Genomic DNA, 20,127 nt, shown 5'->3' with positions numbered 1-20,127 from the left:
CAGCTCTCCTCCCCCTCAGCCTCCGTGGCGGGATCCCCGCGGGCTCCCCCGGGCCCCGTTTCGGCCACGATGCCGAACGCCCCCGGCCCCGAACGGGCAGCGCCGAGCCCCCCGCCACCCGGCGTCACGCGACCCCGGGGGGGCGGGCCGCCGCCTCGCCCCGCGGCCAATCGGCGCCCCACTTTGCGCGCTCCTCCCTCCTCCAGCCAATAGAGCGCGAGCCTTTCCTTGGCGTGGGCCCGGGCACGGCTGGGGGGGGGGGGGGGTCGGGGTAGGGCCTGGCGAGCGGCCGTTGGGCTCGGCGGAGCCCCGCCCCGGTGGGAGGGGCCCGGCGCGCCCGGCCCGGCCCAGCGCGGCGGCGGCGGCGATGGGGAGCCGGGGCGTGCGGCTCCGGGGGTAGAAGGAGGCTGGGGCGCGTCTGCCGCCACCCGGGAGGCCCGGCTGCAGGTAGGAGCTGCGGCGCCTTCTCGGGATGAGGGGGGGGGCAGTGCCGCGCGCGGGGGTCTGCGTCCTTCCCCTTTCCCCCCCCCGCCGCCGCGGGGTCGGGGCGGGGGGGCGTTCGGCCCCGGGGGGGAAGGTCTGTGGCCCTGGCGCGGGGCGCCGGTTCCGAGGTGGCTCCCGCCCCCTCCCCGGCCATCCGCCGCCCGAGTGAGCCCCACGGCGGCGGGGGAGCCCCGCGGGACCGTGCCCCGCTGCCCGCGCGGGGGGTCCCCTCGGGCTGAGGCGGCTCTCGCGGCCGCGGTGGTGCCGGGAGGGGAGGTCTCCATCCCCGCCCGCGGGAGCCAGGCCCGGGGAGCAGACCTCCCCGCCGGCACCGCGCTGAAACCCACCCGGTGGGCGAGAAGGGGGGGTGGGGTGGGGTGGGGAGGCGAATTTAGTCACGGCTGGTGCTTCGGCTGTGCCTCGCTTTGCAAACCTGCCGGGCTGGCGGGAGGAGTTGAGAGCTCGTTGGGAGCAAGTAATGGATGTGACTAAACCATTAAATGACATCAGACTACGCAGCCGGACTCAGGAGACCTCTAAACTTTAATTTATATGTTATCGGTACCGTGAGGTGCTTTTATGAATTGGCTGAGAATAACTTAATTCACCTGCGGAACCAGCTCCTCACTGATACTGCTAATGCCTACGTTTAATCAGTGTTGAGTAATAAATAGCGTTATTAATTTGGTGTGTTGTGTGTGAAGAATGTAAATGATGATATTTGATGTAAGAGCTCGGACAAGCAGGAGATGCCTTTGCGTAATACTTTTGTGCTTTCACCTCTGAATTCCTACCTTTATTGTATTTAATCTGTATTTATAAAAACCAGCATTTCTGCATTTCCAGAGCTTTTTCTTTGATTTGATTTCTTAACAGCTCACCAAATCTTTGCCTTTCCTTCCATCTAAATAAGCTGTGGAGTATCTTCAAGGGCAACAGCTTTCAGCGTTTTTTGGAGATCTTCCTTTTGAAGAAGACTGTGTAGTCTGGACAGTGGTGACCAGCATCTTTAGACCTCATGGCAATCTTTAGTACTTGAATTCAGCATTTGTCTTTTACAGTTAGATTTTTTTTTTTTTTAGATGAGGTTCAAACTTCTTATCTTCTTATTTTAAGTTTACTTAGATCAAGAGCCCCATTTTAATGAGGAGTGGTGTTGTTTTTGTTAAACCTGTATCTTATAGATGTTCACTTGAAAATATAGAAATTAGAATTTTGGTATGAAGTGTTATCATTATCTTTCAGATCACTTATGGAGGGATGTTTACATCTTGGCCATATTTACTGAAAACGCTTACTTAACTTGCAACTAGGTTATTCACTTAGTGAAAGTTGTTTGCTCTAGTTGATGTGGATGATCAGATTTCTAATCTCACTTAGAATTAACATTAGGAATTTTCTAGATATCACTGTTTGGATTGAGTAAGTATTTTGTATTCAGAATGGGTGATTGCATGTAGCTTCTAAAAGCTGTCTTAAAGCAACACTTAATTTAGGTTTGGGGTTTTAATCTTGTAGAGCTAGGGAATGAATGAATGAGACTCATCAGTTTCATCAGAATGAAAAGGAGTAAAGCACTAACCTAAATGGTGAAAAGTGGATTTAAATTATTTCAGACTCAATAGCTTTGGACTTTAGTGTGAATGTGTTTATATTTACTTGTGTACACTTAAAAGGAGACAGGGGAAGTTTCAGAGCTGCAGATTGCTGTCAGCTCTCAAAGTACATCAAGGAGGGGTGGCTGTGTGTTTACTCTGTTCTTGTTCTCTCCTTTAGGCATCCACTAGCAGTGCCTGTTAGAGACAGGATACCGTGTTAGATGGACCTTGAACCTTAGTATGACATTTTTGTGTTTGTAATACAACGTTTTCTGTGCAGTAGTGTGCAATTTGGAATGTAAATTTTAAATTAGGCAGGAATCAGAGGCGTAGGTTTTTAAGAGTACAGTATAAACGTCAATACCAGGTGCAGAGAAAGCAGGCTAATGACTGTATTAATTTGGATGCTTTTTTTGCATTTTTGTCAACATTTATAGGACATCCTAACTCCTGATAGGAAATCATTACAAGCATGTTTTCTAAGTGGCAACTTCCAGCCTTTTCCTGAGTGCCTTGTGGGAGTACTGTGCTTCTCACGAAAGCCTTGCTGGAATCTGCTGCAACTCCTGTCTGTTCTTAGGATATTGCAACGTTGTCTTTCACTGAAACTCCAGCCTTAGTTAGGCTTTCCTGCACTCGATCTCCCTTTTTTATGTGTCAAGCACCTGGGTATCCATGAGCATCTCTAGCATATGGAAGAGAGCAGAGAGGTTTAATAAAAAGTTGTTCAGTGGCATCTTCCCTCTAAACTGGTTCCTTTGCGTTAAGGTTTACTGTAGAACTTGCTATGTTAATAAATAAAAGCAGGAGAGAAGTCCGGTCTTGCTGCTAGAAAAGTGTCTGTTAGTTGGAAAGTTACTGCAGTGAATTAAGCAAGTTTCACCATCTAGAACTACGTGAATTATGTGTGGGAGTCATGAAAGCTTCCCACATAGTTGTGCTAATGCAGTCTAATTCCAGACTGTGCTGTATATACTCTTCGTGACCCCATCTCCTAAAAAGATTTCATTGTGGTTGCTGCTGTTTGTTGTTCATTAAGGAAAAGACACAGTATATTAACTCGTCCCTTCCTAATTTTAGTCTTAGAAATACAATAATATAATAGAATTCATTTATACCTGCTTTCAGTGGATCCTGGTTGTTTACATCACAAGTGATATGGTACTTATCTAATACAGTGCCTTGCCCTGTGTTACAGAAGTAGACAGGAGCAAGTACTGCTTAATACAGTGCAGCATCCTTAATGTCCCTTGACAGTTCGGATCACTAGTTCTGCCCCATGTCATGTTGCCTGTATGGCAGGTCTGAGAACAGCTCTGACTCCATGTTTGCATATTTTACAGAACCATTTTGAGCATGACTATGAAGTATTCAGCAAAGTTCTTTGACAAGTGAGTTTCCAAAGACAATGATAAATGATAGAGGTACATTGACATGCTCCTTATTTCAGCTAGCAGTCTTGCACTTAGGGGAAAACCAGCAGAAAACAAAAATAGCACATGTCTGAAGATGTACAAAACTTTGGTGTTCTTGAATATCTATGTTCATTATGCTTAGCTACCGAAGAACACGACTTGAATTTTCCCTCCACTTTGGAAGGCTATAAAAGTCAATGTGTTCTTAAGCTATAGCATTAAGCAGATTAGTTTTCAGGACTCCAAGTCTTACCCTGAAAATGGTTTATCCATCTACATTATGAATCATGGTAGAATGAATCTTATCTCTCAGTTATTAGCTCTGGAGAAGAGATGAGCTGCTAATGTAAAAGGGTTTCAGTATGTTTAAGCTTTTGGGATTGTGTCTTTTTACTGTGGCCAACATGCTCTTTTTTGTCACTTTTACATTCAGCTGTGAAGGCTAATGTCATCCCATATTGCTGCTCTTATGTTACTTATATGAAATAACAGATCAGGTTAAAATCTAGACTAGACAGTACCACCTTAAAGTATGTAATACTTTAATAGAAGAAAAAAAAATCAATCTTGGCAGTTGTTTGATATTTTTAAAGAACAAAAATTTAAACTTTCTTAGTTCTTGAACCATGTGCAATAGTCAATGATGTAATAAGCCTGCAACCAAAAGCTCCCGAAATGGACTCGTTTACATCCTCAGTGACACCAGTATTTAAAGGTAATTGCTGAACCAATTCACAAACTACAACTACAAACTATATAGTATAAATATGAAATTGAAGATGTGAATGTTGTAGCTTGGATGGTGACATATGAACACCTAAAGAATAGGCCCATCTTAATATTCTCTATCCTGTTTTGACTGTTAGATGGTTGCCATACATGTAACAAGGTTGCTGTGGTTCTGTTCCCCACATGTGTTCTGTGGTCTGCTGCTCCATTTCTGCTCGGGTAGTTTATTGCCAAGAGAGACATCAGGTGTTTTCAGTTTGTACAAGAAGGAGGCAGTGCATAATGCCAGGTGGAGTGTTGAAAAAGACACTTGCTGAATGTCAGTGTGCACAGCTAGTAATGGTTTTGAGGTTATTGCTGACTTTCCCAATCAGACTGATTAGCTATCATGAAGGAAAGAAATTAACATCTTTAGTACAAGCATGAAGTCACGAATGTTTAAAGGGCTTTCAGTATGGTCCCATTAAGTGGAATGGGAGAAAGTTTACACCTGAAATTTTGTACCAGAACTTGCATATTGTTCACATATAGAATGTGATTATATGTCTGTGAAATGTTAAGGATGTTTATATGTTAGATAAAGCTTACCTATACCCATTTGAAAGTAATTATTTTGCTTAATTACCTCTTTAAGACCAGCCTGTCTGGGACAGGCATGGAGGCAGAACAAATTTGCAATTTGGCATCCTTTCTTCCCTGGCTTAAATTAGTCTCTTCTGACTTTTCTTGTTTCTGCACGGCTTCAGAGAGAAACAGTTGTTGGGAAGTTAACTACTTTAAATTTATGCTCCCAACACTTAGAATAAAACCACATAGTATTTCCAACACTGACTAGAACCAATGTCATATTACTATTAGCCCTTCCCTTTTCCTCCAGGCTCCGTAGATTCTCATCTCCAGTCTGGAAAATGCATATATTAAATCCTCGTTGAAGACTGTCATCCAGCTAGGATTACTTTATGATTACTCTTTTGCCCACAATTTTTTGATGCTGGACTAGGCTATCACTTGTTTTCTGCAGTTCTGAACAATATGTGGATTAGTGCGAAAGACCAAGAATAATTTTATATCGTGCTTACTATTAATAAAGCTGTGAAACACTGTTTTACCAATATGTGGTCTAAGTATTCTTAGTTGTGTGTTGCTTTATTGTCTTGTAAAGACAGTCTCTGTTTTTTGAGTCAAGAATGAGTGAATTTTATGTTATTGCATTATATGTGATGGTATCAGTTTTGAAAAAATAGGGAAGTGTATTGCTAATACAGCAAACAGTTGATGACAGACTACAAAACACATTGCACTATAAATTGTATAACAACTTCAAGCATAGAGTAAGACTGCTTCAGAGCTACTAATTATGTCTCAGAACTTGGAAATGTACAAATCCATTTATATAAAGAGTGCAGAAAACCTTTACTGCGTTCATAAGGAATTGTTTGGTGGACTGAGCCTGGCTTTAGCAAATGAAGCTCCTCCAAAAGGAACAGTGTAGTTTCAGATATGAAATACAGAGCTGGTGTTTCACAGACAATATGCCATGAATGCTATCTAAAGAAACAGACTTGACATTGCTAATTATAAATAAAAGAGAGTAGAATATAATTATTTCACACATTACATGTGGCCAAATCAGAAGCTTCAACTGACAGATGGAGAGGGTTTTTTTCTGTGTTTTCAGAAAACACCTTGCAAGTTCAGCTGATATAAAGCCTTGCTTTTTTTTTTTTTTTTACCACAATCCAAAAGAGTTGCAAAAAGAGAACTGATCTAAAGAAACCGTCTTGAATTTCTTCTCAGAGGTTTGACAGAGTAATGAAGGTTTTCAATGGTTTAACAGATACTGTGATAGACGTTTTCAATGGATAGCTGTTCATGAGCAGTTAATTATCTCATTGTAATCTGGGTCATTTGGGAAACTGTGAACACAGGTAACTTTTGTGTTAGGATTGCGTTGTAAGTGAAATGTTCAAGTGGAAGGGGGAATGCTGAAGCTGCATCATCTTGAGAGTAGCAGTGCTAGAGAAGTGACCAAAATCAACTTCTGAAAGAGCAGCTTGCTCCCTTATTAAGGTGAATAGAGGCTAAAGTCTAATGAGGGTATGAAATCTCAACTCTGCAGGTCATACCTAAAAATCCTTGCTCCTCCCCTAACACTCTCCCTCCTTCCAGCCCAAGGCACAGTTACTGCTGCTCCCTTCAGGACAAACAGCAGCCCTTTGTTAGCTGCCTTGGCTGGGGCATACCCTATCCTGGCTTGCTGCTCTCTTGCCATCTGTAGATCCTAGAGACCCTGAAAGGAGTGTTTTGCTGCCTAATCTCCAAGGTTAACTGATTCGGTAATTCTGTGTTACCTCCCGTACATATATAGCTGACTTCAGTCCCACCAATTTAAGTTCTAGCATTTTATTTCCCGTGGGGAAAGAAACATAAAGTCTGTACCACAGAGCTGTTGTAGGTTTCCTATTTGAAGATTGGTTACCTCTACAAAGAACCAAATCTGTTCTTTTAATAACATCAAAGTTAGACGTGCTAGAAATTTTGTCTTGATATTAAGATGACACTTCAAGTACTATAGCCCAGCAAGTCTCAAACTGCCCCGATCAAGCTGCAGTGTGTGGCACTGCTTAGGAAGCTTGTCGTGTGTTTGAAATACGATACAGAGAGTGACTTGGACCACCTTCCAGCTGCCATGACCAGTCTGAGCAAAGATATCAAAATGGCAAACAAACCTCAGGGGATAAAACTGTGAATGGCATGCTTTGAGGTAAGTGCTGAGTGGTGCCTCTGGTCCCTCATCTGACTGCTGTGAGAGTCATGTGCCGGGTCAGGAGACCTGGAACAGGTCGGAGGAGACACCCTGGGTGCTCCTCAGGGAAGACTATCCAGCTTCAGGAAATCTTGATGGTTAGCATGCAGAGCAAAAATAACATGCAGCAGCTGAGTACTGAGGCAAGAGAGAAGTCAGTCATCCAGCAAACACATTTTTGGAAGGAATGTAGAAAAGACAGATGTTGTCCTTTGTTTAGAACCATGGCTACAGCTGGCAGATGTGGACAGTTGAATGCTATCGGAGTTGCCCTCTGTTTCTGCTGGAGGATAACTACTCCTAGTGGATGGTGGTCTGCCCAGACCAATGGAGAAATTCTGACTGGAAACAGCAGTTTTCAGCACTGCAACAGTGGAGGAAAATGTCTTTCTGGGCAATTAGATCTGGAAAGTTCTGCTGTGAGTGCCACGAGGGTCAGAATTTGCAGGGCAGTTACTAGAGGAAACGGGAGTCAAAGGAACAACTTGACAATTGGTAAAAAGTTGAAAACTTTATCGTGCCAGCTGTAAACAGCTTTTGTTTCCTAGTAGCTGCAAAAACTGTTTTCTAACACTATGTACTGTATTCAATATTAATTATTTTAACTCCTGATTTCATGATACATAGGCATTTATTACTTAATGAAGATAATTAGGATTCCTTCTCATTAGGGCTTTTTACAGAACTTGTTCACAGTAATAAATTAAGACTGTTAAATATCTTCACTTCAAAAGGAAAAAAGGCTGGGATAGTTACAGAAGGATATTAGAAACCAATACAGAAATTGGGCTACAAGAAAGAATTTGTAGCTGATGTGGCTGTTGAGGAAGAGTTCAAGTATTTTATGTACAGAAGGATATTAGAGCAGAGTTGTAAAACATCCTTTTTTTTCCTAGATATCTGATTTTAAAAGTAATGTGCAGACATTAATATGACAAATATTCGAATTTCGTGAAGAAACAGTCCCCTATATTCTACACAGCACAGGAGTCATAGGTGATATCTGTTAGGAAAGGTTTGCAAACTCAGTAGCCTTTTCTCATAGTAGAACCTGGTTGATCTGCTAATTATTTAATAAGCCATGGAATACCAAGGAAACTTCAGAAACCTTGCAAAATGCTACTTCTCATATTTGGAGAAGAGGTAGTGTGGGGTGACCCAAATCATTACTGGTCAGTTATCATCACCTTAACTGACTGAAAAAGGTACAGAAAAACATAATAAGACAACAGCTGTAATACAAAGACAGGTAGTCTTAGCCCAGTAACTCTTTACCAGTTGTTCACTTCTGACTCTGTAAACCAAAGATGATATTAGATTTTTTTTTTTATTGTTCAGAATTAAAACATCCTGTAGGAAGATAGGTTTTAGTTAAGTACTCTTTTTACTGCTCTATGAATAGAGGCAGACAGCAGCTGTAACACAATGTTTAATTCTGTAACTTTGTTGTGTAGGTGGACAAGTGTAATCGATGATGACAGTTGAGTAAATGCTACTTCATTAATGTGGAATTTACATTTTACTCCTCAGACTTTCAGCTTTATCACACTAATGAGTTTCAGCTAGTGGTTTTGGCTTCCTATGTGTGATGGCAATTAAATTTGAAAGAAAACAGGAGGCATTCTGGTTGTTTTATCCAAGGACAGAACTCACCATTTTACATCCTGCTAACTTACATCAGGGAATTAAATGTCCCAACTTATTAAATCACTTATTCTGTCTTCTCTAATGCTTTCATCTAGCTTGGATATAGTATTAATATTTAAAATGTATGTATGAGATCAATAGACACATGCATTACTTATTGAAACACTGCAGTTTATTAAGATAAGCCTGCTGTTGTCACGGGTAAAAGTCTTCGGCATGACATATAGTGCCAGCAGGTGTGTTGTACATTTTCACAACCTGGTCAAATGAGAGGGTGGTAGTACTTCATGAAGAAACACCTTCTTGATTGCATGAATGGAGTAGCTCCATTTTTTGCAAATTGAAACGTGGCATGCACATTAATATGGTGTAACACTAACAGATTATAGGAACAGGAAAGTATTAATTTACGTAATTGGGCCTTCGTTGCCTGTTCAGTGTGTTTGTATTAACAGTTTCCAGTATGTCAGAGCAGCTACATGTATTAGTTGAGATTTCTTATATTTGCCCACTTTGTGAAGATCTAAATAATAAATTATCTCCAGTTGTCGAAAAGCAAATCTAATCTTGTATTGTGGTACTTAGGGCTAAATGTTCAGTTGCTAGTTTGCAGCTCATCGGGCCCCTCAGCTTTGGTATAGGAATGAGAGTGTGTCCTTCTTCCAGTGCCTGCACAGGACGTGGTCGGAGCTGCTTCAGTCTGCCTCCAGGATTCCAGCATGCTTCTGTTGGTCTTGGCTCCCGGTTTGCAAGGACAGTGTCCTCACTACAGAGGCCAGATGTCTTCATCCCTTTCCTTGCAGTGCTTCTCATTCACTGGCTGGTCAAATTCAAACGGTGATTTACCTTCTATTTCTGTGTGCATTTGATAGGACAGTAAGCAAAGAGCTAAACCTTCTTTTTGTGTCCTCCAGTTATTGCTGGCCTTAAGACCCATGTGCTAGCCATCACACTTGAATAAAAAGCATACAGTTACCCTCTACCTCTTTCAAACAAGTCTTAGTTTTGATTCTGCCTTGACAAATATTAATGTCTTGCTGCTGTTGCTGCCTTATATCTTCTATTGGATAATTTAAGCTGTCTTCTTCCTCTGTATCTCTTTTGCTGCATTTAGATAGTTCTTCGAACTCTTTTTACAGACCTTACATGTAAATAATGTATTGTTCTGAATTAGTAAGTAATGATATGACATTTTCTTCTCCAAAACTCATTCTTGACTAGTATGCTGAGATGTTATCTCTCCATTAGAATGCTTGACCAGAGAGATGGGGTTTGATATGGGCAGATGTGACAGGCACACATGGCCTGCTTCCCCAACAGAGAAGTAAGAATATGCCATAGCCTGACGGAAAGCCTCATGTCTGGCTACCTCATGCCAGATGTTGTGATGTTTTTTACTATGTTATGTTTTCTTTGCTGGATGTAGACTGTAATTTGAAAGTTAATACAAAATCCAGTGTTCACAGTGTTGTAGAACCACTTACAGATTTAGAAACTAGAAGTTACAAACACATGGGAAGCTACAAATTTCCTCTTATTTGATTCTTTTTTTTTTTTTTTCTGGAGGTTGGATAGGTTTGTGCATAAACTTTCTTGTAAGCATATTTACTATACATAAAAATTATTCTGTAGTGTATGTACTCAAGTACAACACAGCCCTCACTGCAAGGAGACTGAATGTGTTTGTGTGTGTGTGTGTGCGCGCGTCTACAGCTGTTACTATGAGAAATATCTGACCCTGAGTTTTAGATAATTGTTGCAGCAAACCTCTCTCACTAATGAGACTTCTCCACCTCCCTTGACAGTGAAACTGTTCTTAGGCTAGGGGAGAAAAACAGAACAAACAATGAGGTGAAGAAAGGAGAATGTTGGGTGCTTGCCATTCTTTCAGCAGAATCATCATGTTTCAGGAAAAATTCTTCCTGAACTTCTGTTGGAAGGGAATAGAGTAGTAGTACTGAACCCCCAGAAAAAGTAAAGATAAAGGAAAAGCTCATCTAATCTACTGGATCATACAGAAATCTTGTAACTAAAAGAAGGATGGTAAAAATTTTAAATAAAAGCCTCTTTTCTAAGGAGTCAAGGGTTGAGCTATTCTCATGTCCAGGGAAGAAACTGGTTTCAGCCCTAGCATATGAATTAATGTCATGGAACCACTGTCTGGGTCAGTGGTTCAGTAAGTTGTGTTGTAATGGGGCATAGTATTTGTTCTGCTTTTCCTTTTATTTGTTAGACAATACTGAAGAGAGAACAGTGTGGTCAGGCTGGCTTGGACTTCTTGTAGTAGTTGCTGACTTGATGCTGAGACCTTGTCTCCATGTAGCTCAACCAGGCTGTGTTCTGGCAGTAAAGATGAGGCTGGTGTCTCATTGGAGGGTCGCTGATTTGACATTCTGTCATGGGCTTATGACTTGGCACATGATTGTACCGGTTGCCAGAATGTCCTATGTAGTTCTACGAACTTAAATATAAATTAATTAAATATAAATGAAGAAAGAAAAAAAACCAAAACCAAAACAAAACAACAACCAAACAAACAAAAAACAACCAAAAAAACCCAAAACAAAACAAAAAACCAAAAAAACCACAAAAAACCCCAAACATGCTAACAAAAACTGGAGGTCTGTGTGAATTTATCAGTCTGAGACTTGGCATAAACAACTACAGTTGAGATCCAGAATTTATATTCAGGAATCACCCCATTCATCTTTCCAAGAAAATATTTTTAAAGGTACTGTTTCAAAATAATATAATAAAAACCCGCTGTGCTACTTGGGACACTGGATTCCTTTGCTGTCATTGCAGTGGCATAGCAAAATCATCCAGGCTGTCTGGAAACCAGCCAGGGGTGAACGTAGGAGAGTAATCAGAATATCTGACAGAAAATTCTGTAAATTGTCTGTGGGTGCAGCCTGGAAGAAGCAGAGGACAGAAACTGAGTGCATTTTGTGTTGGTGTAATTCTTAACATCTGCATGTCTTCTGGATGCTGTAAGTTAGTTTTGTATAGACAGCTTTTCCTTTTTTATGCTTTGCAGTGCTTGCAGTGTTTCTGAAGAGTTCAATTTGCATTTTTTAATGCTTATTTTAAGGTAAAGACCTTTTGTGATAGAAAATATTCTGACTTCATTCCAGTTTAAGATAAGTTTGTGCAAAAGTGACTTACACTTCAAGCAATTTATGTGTTTACCATTTTGTAATATTTAGAGGAATGAAAATCAGTTCAAGTAGATTTCATCCTACAATTTAGCTACTTTTGTGTCAAATTTTTAAATGTCAGAATGCATGTATATTGTATTGTTGTAGTTTTGTAATTTGATATCTAATCCTATAGAAAAATAATGAAAACAGTCTGTGAACAGTTAAGTGAAATTTATTTTATTAGTATCTAATATATCCCTTTCTGTATGTGATGGGGAGAAATGCAGCCAAAACTGAGATGAGTAATCCCACTTCCTGGTATTAGAGATCAGAGGTGGATTACGGGGAGGCTGTTACATAGGCCAAGGAGCAGAAATCCATTTGTTACTTCCAGACAAAAAATGATCAAAGGCTGGAGGTGGAGCTGCAACAAGGATTTGAAAGTGGTCATTTGAGCTTTGCATCTGTTGCTAAGGACCAGCTTGCTGAGATTAGTAGGGTAGGTCAAATAAAATATGTCCTCTTATGCTCAGCAGGACTAACGGGAAGTCCTTGGTAGTATCTCCTTTCAGCATACTTTTTTTAAACTTGTTTGAATTATGCAGTCATATGTCTGCAGGCTCTCATAGTGAATAAAAGTGTATGCTATTTTGATGACAAGTTTTAAAAAGCATTGGTATTCTAGTGTAAATCGATGAACTAAAATGGTAGGAAAATGTTGTGGTGTGATATAAGCTAACTGAAAATGGATCGTAATGTTCTCTTGCAGCTGCCATGCTCTGTGCTTTGCTGAGAGAATAAAGATTAAAAAATACAGTTTGAGATAAATTTACATAACCTTTACTGCTCAGATACAAGTTTAATTCTTGTTCTGCAAAATTTTTCTATGTGTTTAACCACAATGGTTTTGCAAGGGATAGGAGAGGGGAAATCAACTGAAAAAACGCAATGCCTTTGAATTCTAAATTTAAAGTGAAATTGTGTGCTAATTAAGGAAAAATTATATACTGTAGGCCTGCTGACAAGAATACAAGAGCTGATATACCTTCTTCAGAAGTGACCAAGAGGGGATGTATAGAATAACAAATAGCTGTAAAGCAGCCTTTGTTTTGGTGTAGCAGTCTAGCTATTGACAAAGGTTGATATCAAAACTTTTGTCTCTGACAGGCTGTCTGGGCCATTTGTTTGATAGCAGCCAAAGAATCTGTTCTCAAAATGTATTTTAAGTACTTATTTGAATAATTTCGTTTTGGCTATTACAACTTAACCAGGTATTGTATAGAAAAAATCTCCTGTGCTTTGCTTTCGTGCTGCCAGGTAATTTCATTAAGTGTCCTGAGCTTCTGCATTATGTGAAGTAGTGAATGGTCATGTTTGGTTTGCTGTTGATGTATAACTCCTGATGAGTGCTCATATTCTTCCCTTCTACAGTTCACTCAGTTGTTGCATTTTAGTATGAGTGTTTAGAAGGGAACAGTAGGATACATAACGTGATCTGGGACTTGGCAAATAAGCAGGTGGAGTCTATCAGCCAAAAATATTTTGCAGTTTGTCTTCAATTTCAGGTACATTGCAATAATAAAATGAAGATATAAAAATCCCCTCTAGCCAGGCCTGTACCTGCTAGTGTAGAACAGTCTCCTAGTCTGAAAGACTTGTAGGGGCAGGAATTAGTCTTTATTAGACTAACTCGCATACTTCATTACATGTATCTTCAGATGTCAAGCAAGTTGAAAGGCTGGTGTGCCTGAAAGGCTGTCTGCTCTTTCAAACTATAAAGCTTAGTCTGACAGAATGTGTTTATTTCTGTGGACTAATCATGTCTAACCAATTGTCTTAGACCATCACGGTTCCTGCAGTTTTTCTGGTTAATGACATGTGGGCAAAAGTGCAATTTTAACCTTTCAATAGCAAAGCACTTGACAGCCAGTTTTGAATCATCCTGCCTGATCTGAAGGTAGTTGTGACTGTAGCAAATAAGGATCCCGTTAAGCATGTTACATGTAATATTGTTTTGGGTAAGATGATCTGCTGCGTGTGTGCAGAATGCTGGGTGTGCAGATGATCGGACTGCCTAGTTGCATAGACACCAAATAAACTAAGCTCTTTCAGATTTGAGAGCGAGTACTGCATGAGAGGTGTGGCAGCCCTTGTTTGCAGGGAGAATGAATTTTTAGCATGGAGTTATGAGAAGTAAGGTTACAGGCTTAAGATATTTTATAAAAAGATACTGTGTCAAGTTTATTCTTGGCAAAGTTTGTCCTGCTGTGGTATTAATATATTTTTTGCCTTCTGTGGTACAATTATTCTTGGGTATTGCCTGACAGATTGTTATATCTTAGAATTGTATCAGAATGATGTTATTTGCCTGACAGTTATTGTTCTCTTGGGAACTCAGGACAGGAAAGGACCTCCCTATTCATCAAGTTTATTTTCATGCTCTTACAGGCTTTATGTCATACAGTCATAGGCATATGGAGTGCTGTCTTAAAACTAGCTGGGACTTTTCCCCTCACTACTTTAATTAGAAGCCTGTTCCAATGCTAAATTGCCCTAAACATGAGGAAGCTGCTTGTAATGTTCAACATAAATTTGTTCATCATCAGTTGGCAAAAAACAGTTCCTCTGCTAAGATTGTTCTTTTATCTTACATAGTTTTTTTTCTTACTATTTTATAATTATCTCAGTGTGTTTATACACAGCCGTTGCTTTTCTGCTCAGCTTTACTTTTGCTAGGCTAAGGCCAAATACTTGTAATCTCCTTTCAGTTCTGCTGTTAAAATCTAGAGCAAAATGAAGGTATGGGTACTAGGAGATTTTTCAGCTTTCACATAGCAGGTTTTTCCAGTTCCCTGGGAAGGGTGTGTCTTATTCTTTATACTATTGCTGATAAAAGAAGTGAATAGTAGCTTCCTTGTTATTGCAGTGCATGAACAGAATCACAAAGATAGAAAATTTTGTATTTTAAACATTGTCATCAAGTGGCAAGATTGTTTAAACAGTAGGGACTCGCGGTGTATGCCCTAATTTAGGAATGCAGACAATCCTATGAAAGTGGTGTTGAAAGGCAGGCAGATGTTTGATTGCTTCAAGTGTGTGGGTTCCACTTTGTGTGTTTTGTTTTTTTCCTTAGGCTGTTCAATGTTCAGATCAGTATTCTGTGGCAGATTTGTCTGTGCATGGACAAATTCTTTGTGTGTTTTTAATGAGTTACTGCAAAAATCTGTGATCAAAGATAAGTCAGACCTATTACAAAGTAATAAAAAACTGGAATTATGTTTAAATATTTTTCTGACTAATGTTTATAGATACTTGCTACCTCTAAGGCTCTTGATAAATCAAAGTACTCTTCAAAGATTCATATTCTTACAATATTAATGAAAGATGTAAAAGGCAGACAAATTTTGCAAAATTAACTACAAAATTAAAAAAAAAAAAAAGTTTGAAAAACCTTCAGTAGGAAGACCTGACCTACTTTTTTCCCATTTAAAATCCTAAAGGCTGTTGTGCTGAAAGAAGTAAAACAAACACTTAATGCTATTTAAAATGCAGTGGAAGGTTTTATATCCCAGGTTTAAAAAAGAACTTAAGCCTTCTAATGGTCAACACCGCAGCTCATAAAGATTAGGCTCCAGGTTAAGAAAGTATGGAGGCAGGCACCGAAGGACCATGTGCTGAGGAGATGCTGATTTTCTGGCTAGAGTTTGAAACCCATAATATGAAGTGCTGGTGCAGTGAAACTGGTCAGTAGGAAACCAGGCTGTACCATAGACATTCATCTAACCCTTACATTAATCAGAAGATAAATTCCGTACCACTTTGTGCAGTTTTCTCATGGGAAGATGCTTTTGATAGTTACTTTACATGTAGTAGACTAGCAGTCATTTAGCTTACTTGGACAAGTAGGAGGCCTTGATTCTAGGTCCTCAACCTGAGGGAGCTCAAGCCCACATTTTTCTCTTCTTACAAGAGTGCCATAACCCAGTTGTTTGTGCTTAGGTAAGTGACCTAACCACCAGAGAGCAGATTCAGACATCTTGCCTACTGTATTGCATCCATCAACTCACATTTCTGGCTGCATTATGGTCAACCATCTGGAAGGATGGGGCAGTCTTGTGCAAAGTACCCCACAGGCTGATGAGTTGGGTATTACCTTTCCTTTCCAGGAAAGGAAATTCTACTACTGGCAAGTAGTAGAATGTACATCTAAATAATCTGGTTTTATTGTAATTAATATTCTTAGCAATTGTTTGAGTACTGTTTTTTATTTAATGTTTGACCAGGAAGTATTTTAGCAACCTGAGATAGTGTAATAAGGAAACGGAATAATAATGGCTGTCATTGATCTTATTGCATCTGGGGATGAAGTTTGAGTTGTTTCAGTTAAGGGCTATTTTCTTTAAAAAAACAATACTTGTATTTTTTTTCTGAGACAGATATTGTGGTTTTGTTTTTTTTTTTTTTTTTTGAATCTTGATACAGGAAAAAGAAAAGGGCATGTATAGCTGTTTTGATTTAAAATAAATAAAAGATATTTTCTGTATGTGCAGGCCATACTGGGAGAACCATCTATTAATCTACTTAAAAAGTTAAATTTTTTTTTCTTTTGTGTTCCTAAGTGGTGACATAGAACACTTCTGCAAAAAAATTCCTTCTCTCTTCAGATAAAAAAGCCAAGATTACAGAAAATGGGAGATTCCAGAAGTGGATAACCTAGTTGGTAAATTTACTGGCTGTTAAACTTGCAAAGCATTCAAAAATAAACTTGGTCTGTGTTTCCATGTTGTCCTGTGTGGCAACTCTCAAAAATTGTACTTACACCTGGGCAAAATTGTAAAACAATTAAATTTAGCCAACTTTGGCTTTTAATGAGTGAGTTACCTTGAAAGTGGAAAAAAAAAAAAAAAGTGAAAAACATTACTCCATGAAACAATGCAAATAATCATATTAACTGTTGCTTTTTAGCTACAACCTGCTAAATTGTCTGGGTTTCTCGGTGTTACACAATGGTTGCCTTCACGTGTGAACGACTTCTTTAAATATACAATTCCTGGGTGCTATGAAGTAGCAATAATGAAAAATGTGTTGAACACTGTTATCATTGCACCCTTCTGGGGTTGGCTCTGAAGAGGAAGGAAAATATGTGTGCACGAAGGGCCATTGTGGGATTGTTTTTTTGTGCCCTGTATTGTCTGGAATATGAAGTAAGTGCAGACCATACATCTGATCTGCAAGACAGCTTACCTTAAAGTGGTTTAGTTTTCATAGCTGGCACAATTCACTGCAAGGAGCACATGTGCAGTGTCTTGGATACCTCAACACATTAGCTTCTGCCAAATTTCACTCATGTTTCCAAATGTAATATTATGCTTATGTCCTATCCTGTCTTTGGCAGTGAATTCAAACAGCACCTGTTAATGTTAAGAATAAATGAAGTTACTGTAATGTTGAGGATAAAGAGCTTTTGGTGAAAGAAAATTGGATATGAGATTTAGATTTTCTGCCTAATTAAATATTTCAAGTGGAGGTGTTTTACTTCAGTTTTATTTAGAAGTCAGCAATATTATAATGTTAGCACATGCCTCTACTAAGTTCTTACTTCATGAGCTGGTATTTACTGATACTCAGTTCAAATGCTTTTAAGTAATAACCTGAAACACACTGGAACATCACTTTTTTTTGCTGTGAGATAAGTATTTTTTTCCACAAACTTGTAATTGATCTGCATATTGGCTGATTCTCATTTGCATTTAAATCGGCTTTAACAGAGTTATGTAGCTTATTGGTATTCCTCCTCAGTTTGACAGCTGAAGAATAGCAGCCCTAAGTACAAACATTAGTCTTACGTTATGTAGCCAGCAATCATTTGTTCTGGTACTCTGCAGTAGAAGGGTAAAAGAAAGATTCTTGCTGCTTCAACCAGTGAACATGAGTGAGTTTGCCGAGCTCAGTACTGCTTTTGGACAGCATTGAAACTACTGAAAGCAGTGAACATCTGTTCTGTGAACATTACTGCTATGGGCAATGTAGGGATGCAGAACTGTTTTTCTAACGTTGTAGCTGTCTTTTCAGAATATTGTCTCAAAACACTGTGTTTTCTTTAAGATTGAAGAATATCTGGGGATAAAAAAGTCCCTGTTCTGGACTCTATAGCTGCATTTCTCTGAAGAGTGGTAGATGAATGACTATGATGATCTAAGCACTGTTCTATTTCTGATGGGAAGAAAGTGTGGAGTGAAGGATATGATATAGTACTCTTATTAGGATGTAGGCAAGGAGATGACTGGGGAAAGGAATCCTCTCTATTGCTGCTCATGTATGGTAAATGTACAGTATGCAGGAGTAGCTCGTCAAGGACCAGGAAATCCAAAAGGATCTTAAAGAAGTTGGGTGATGTCTACCTTGCACTGAGAAATGTGATTAACGTGACAGATTCTCCAGTGGATTAACTGTGGAGGATGTTATCTGGGGAGAACTGATGTAATGGGGGAGAGCCAGTTGTGTTCCTTAACTTGACAGTTCAATACCTTCCTCTCTTAATAACCATAATGAAAAACACTTGAAACTATCAGAAAAGGAGTAGAACTAGTGATTTTAATTGAAGAACATTGTTTTAGAAGTTCTTGTGAATGTGCATTGTTTTCATTGGAATCAGCAGAGTAGAAGAAACCTGTCTCCCAAATTGTATGTGATGATAGAAGTATCCTTCTTGTCTTCAATGAAGACTAGTCTTATTACAGTTTGATTTACTTGTGCCTGGTTGTGTCTTGTTCAAATGCGTTTTGGTTTGGCAACTAAGCACCACGTAGCTGCTCGCTCACTCCCTGCCCCCAGCGGGATGGAGTATAGTTGGAAAAAAATAAAACTCATGGGTTGGGATAAAGACAGTTTAATAGGATGGATAGGAAAGAAAATATTAATAATGATGATAAGCATAATAAAGAATTAGAATATACAAAACAAGTGATGCACAGTGTAATTGCTTACCACTCACTGACTGATGCACAGTCAATTCCTGAGCAGCGGCCTCTGGCCAGCTTTCCCCCCAGTTTTTAAACTAAGCATGATGCCATATGGTATGGAAAATCCCTTTGGCTGGTGGGGTCAGCTGTCCTGGTTGTGTCCTCTCCCTGTTTCTTGTGCCCACCCCCCCCCCCCCCCTTCCACCTACTCCTAGCAGGTCATGAGAAGCTAAAAAGTCCTTGACTTGGTATAAACACTACTTAGCAACAACTAAAAACATCAGTGTGTTATCAACATTATTCTCATACTAAATCCAAAACACAGCACTATACCAGCTACTAGGAAGAAAATTAACTCTATCTGAGCCAAAACCAGGAGAAATTGTCAGTCTTGAGAAGCTACAGAGACATCCTCCCCAATAAATCATTACTTGAAAGTAACACAGCAGCAGGATTTTTTTGAAAACTGAAATGGATCATTCTAGACAGATACTATTTTAAGAGGAAGCCCCTCCATTAAAATAATCTTCCTATTTTTTTCAGTTGCTTACTGACTGGAGACAATAGCAGATAAAAGTATTGTATTAGTGGATATGTTTGGGTACAGAAAAAATAAGAAAGTAATGAATTCTAGTTTGATCTGAGGGAAGTTAGAAAACTTTTTTTTTTATTAACCATGTTGTAGAGTTCAAGGAAAAGTTAAAAAAGAGTATTAATAGTAATTATTAATGATTATTATTATTATAACTTTATGCACAAAAATAAGTTTAATTTAGAAAGGCTGAATTATTTGTGCCTTGTTTTCCTAGATCAACACCAGTGCTTTCACCTTTTTTTGTGTTTTGGATGCAGATTATGAAATAATTTGTTCAAGACTTGTTTTTCTACATTGCCATCTTGCTTAAGATTAATTCTTCTGACATACAGTCAATTACAAAACCAGAAAGTAAATTTTTAATTTCTTGAAATGCCTGACTATATATTGTCAGTTTTTTAAAAAAATTGTGTTATTGTTAAATTGCACTGGAAAGTGTTTCATTAGTATTATTACTTCCTTACTATTAGTTTTCAAGTGAATTATTGGAAACTCTGAACTTCTAATTTTAAAAGGCACATTACTTTGTCTTGGATAATACAATTCATGCCATAATTTCATCACCATTTCTAAAATTCCTCTTATGTCCTTTCTTGATTTTCTGTGAATGATGCCATTATTCTGTCTCTCACTTGAACTCATAAACAGGAAAATATTTTCCAAATTCAGCATTTTGTCAAGGCTATATTTAAGCCTTAGTAATTTCAAATCCTGTAATAACAGCTATAAGATAGTCTTCCTTATGGATTTAA

The 20,127-nt window shown here is 39.2% G+C and overlaps 1 protein-coding gene across 8 annotated transcripts in view; it reads left to right on the top strand.

Annotated features, from left to right (window-relative positions):
• Positions 1 to 350: 350 nt before the first annotated feature.
• The window catches only part of MPP7 (membrane palmitoylated protein 7), a 157,149-nt gene continuing 137,372 nt past the window's right edge, over positions 351 to 20,127 (top strand). For all 8 annotated transcript variants that reach the window (XM_042802051.1, XM_042802053.1, XM_042802048.1 and 5 more), the window contains exon 1: positions 351 to 447. The gene's annotated coding sequence lies outside the window, so the exon portion shown is untranslated. The remainder of the gene's footprint in view (positions 448 to 20,127) is intronic.

The sequence above is a fragment of the Tyto alba genome, unplaced genomic scaffold (assembly GCF_018691265.1).
Source record: "Tyto alba isolate M040663 unplaced genomic scaffold, T.alba_DEE_v4.0 Super-Scaffold_38, whole genome shotgun sequence".
Taxonomy (NCBI): domain Eukaryota; kingdom Metazoa; phylum Chordata; class Aves; order Strigiformes; family Tytonidae; genus Tyto; species Tyto alba.
The sequence above is the reverse complement of the archived record's forward strand: the minus strand, read 5'-3'. Positions and strand labels throughout refer to the sequence as shown.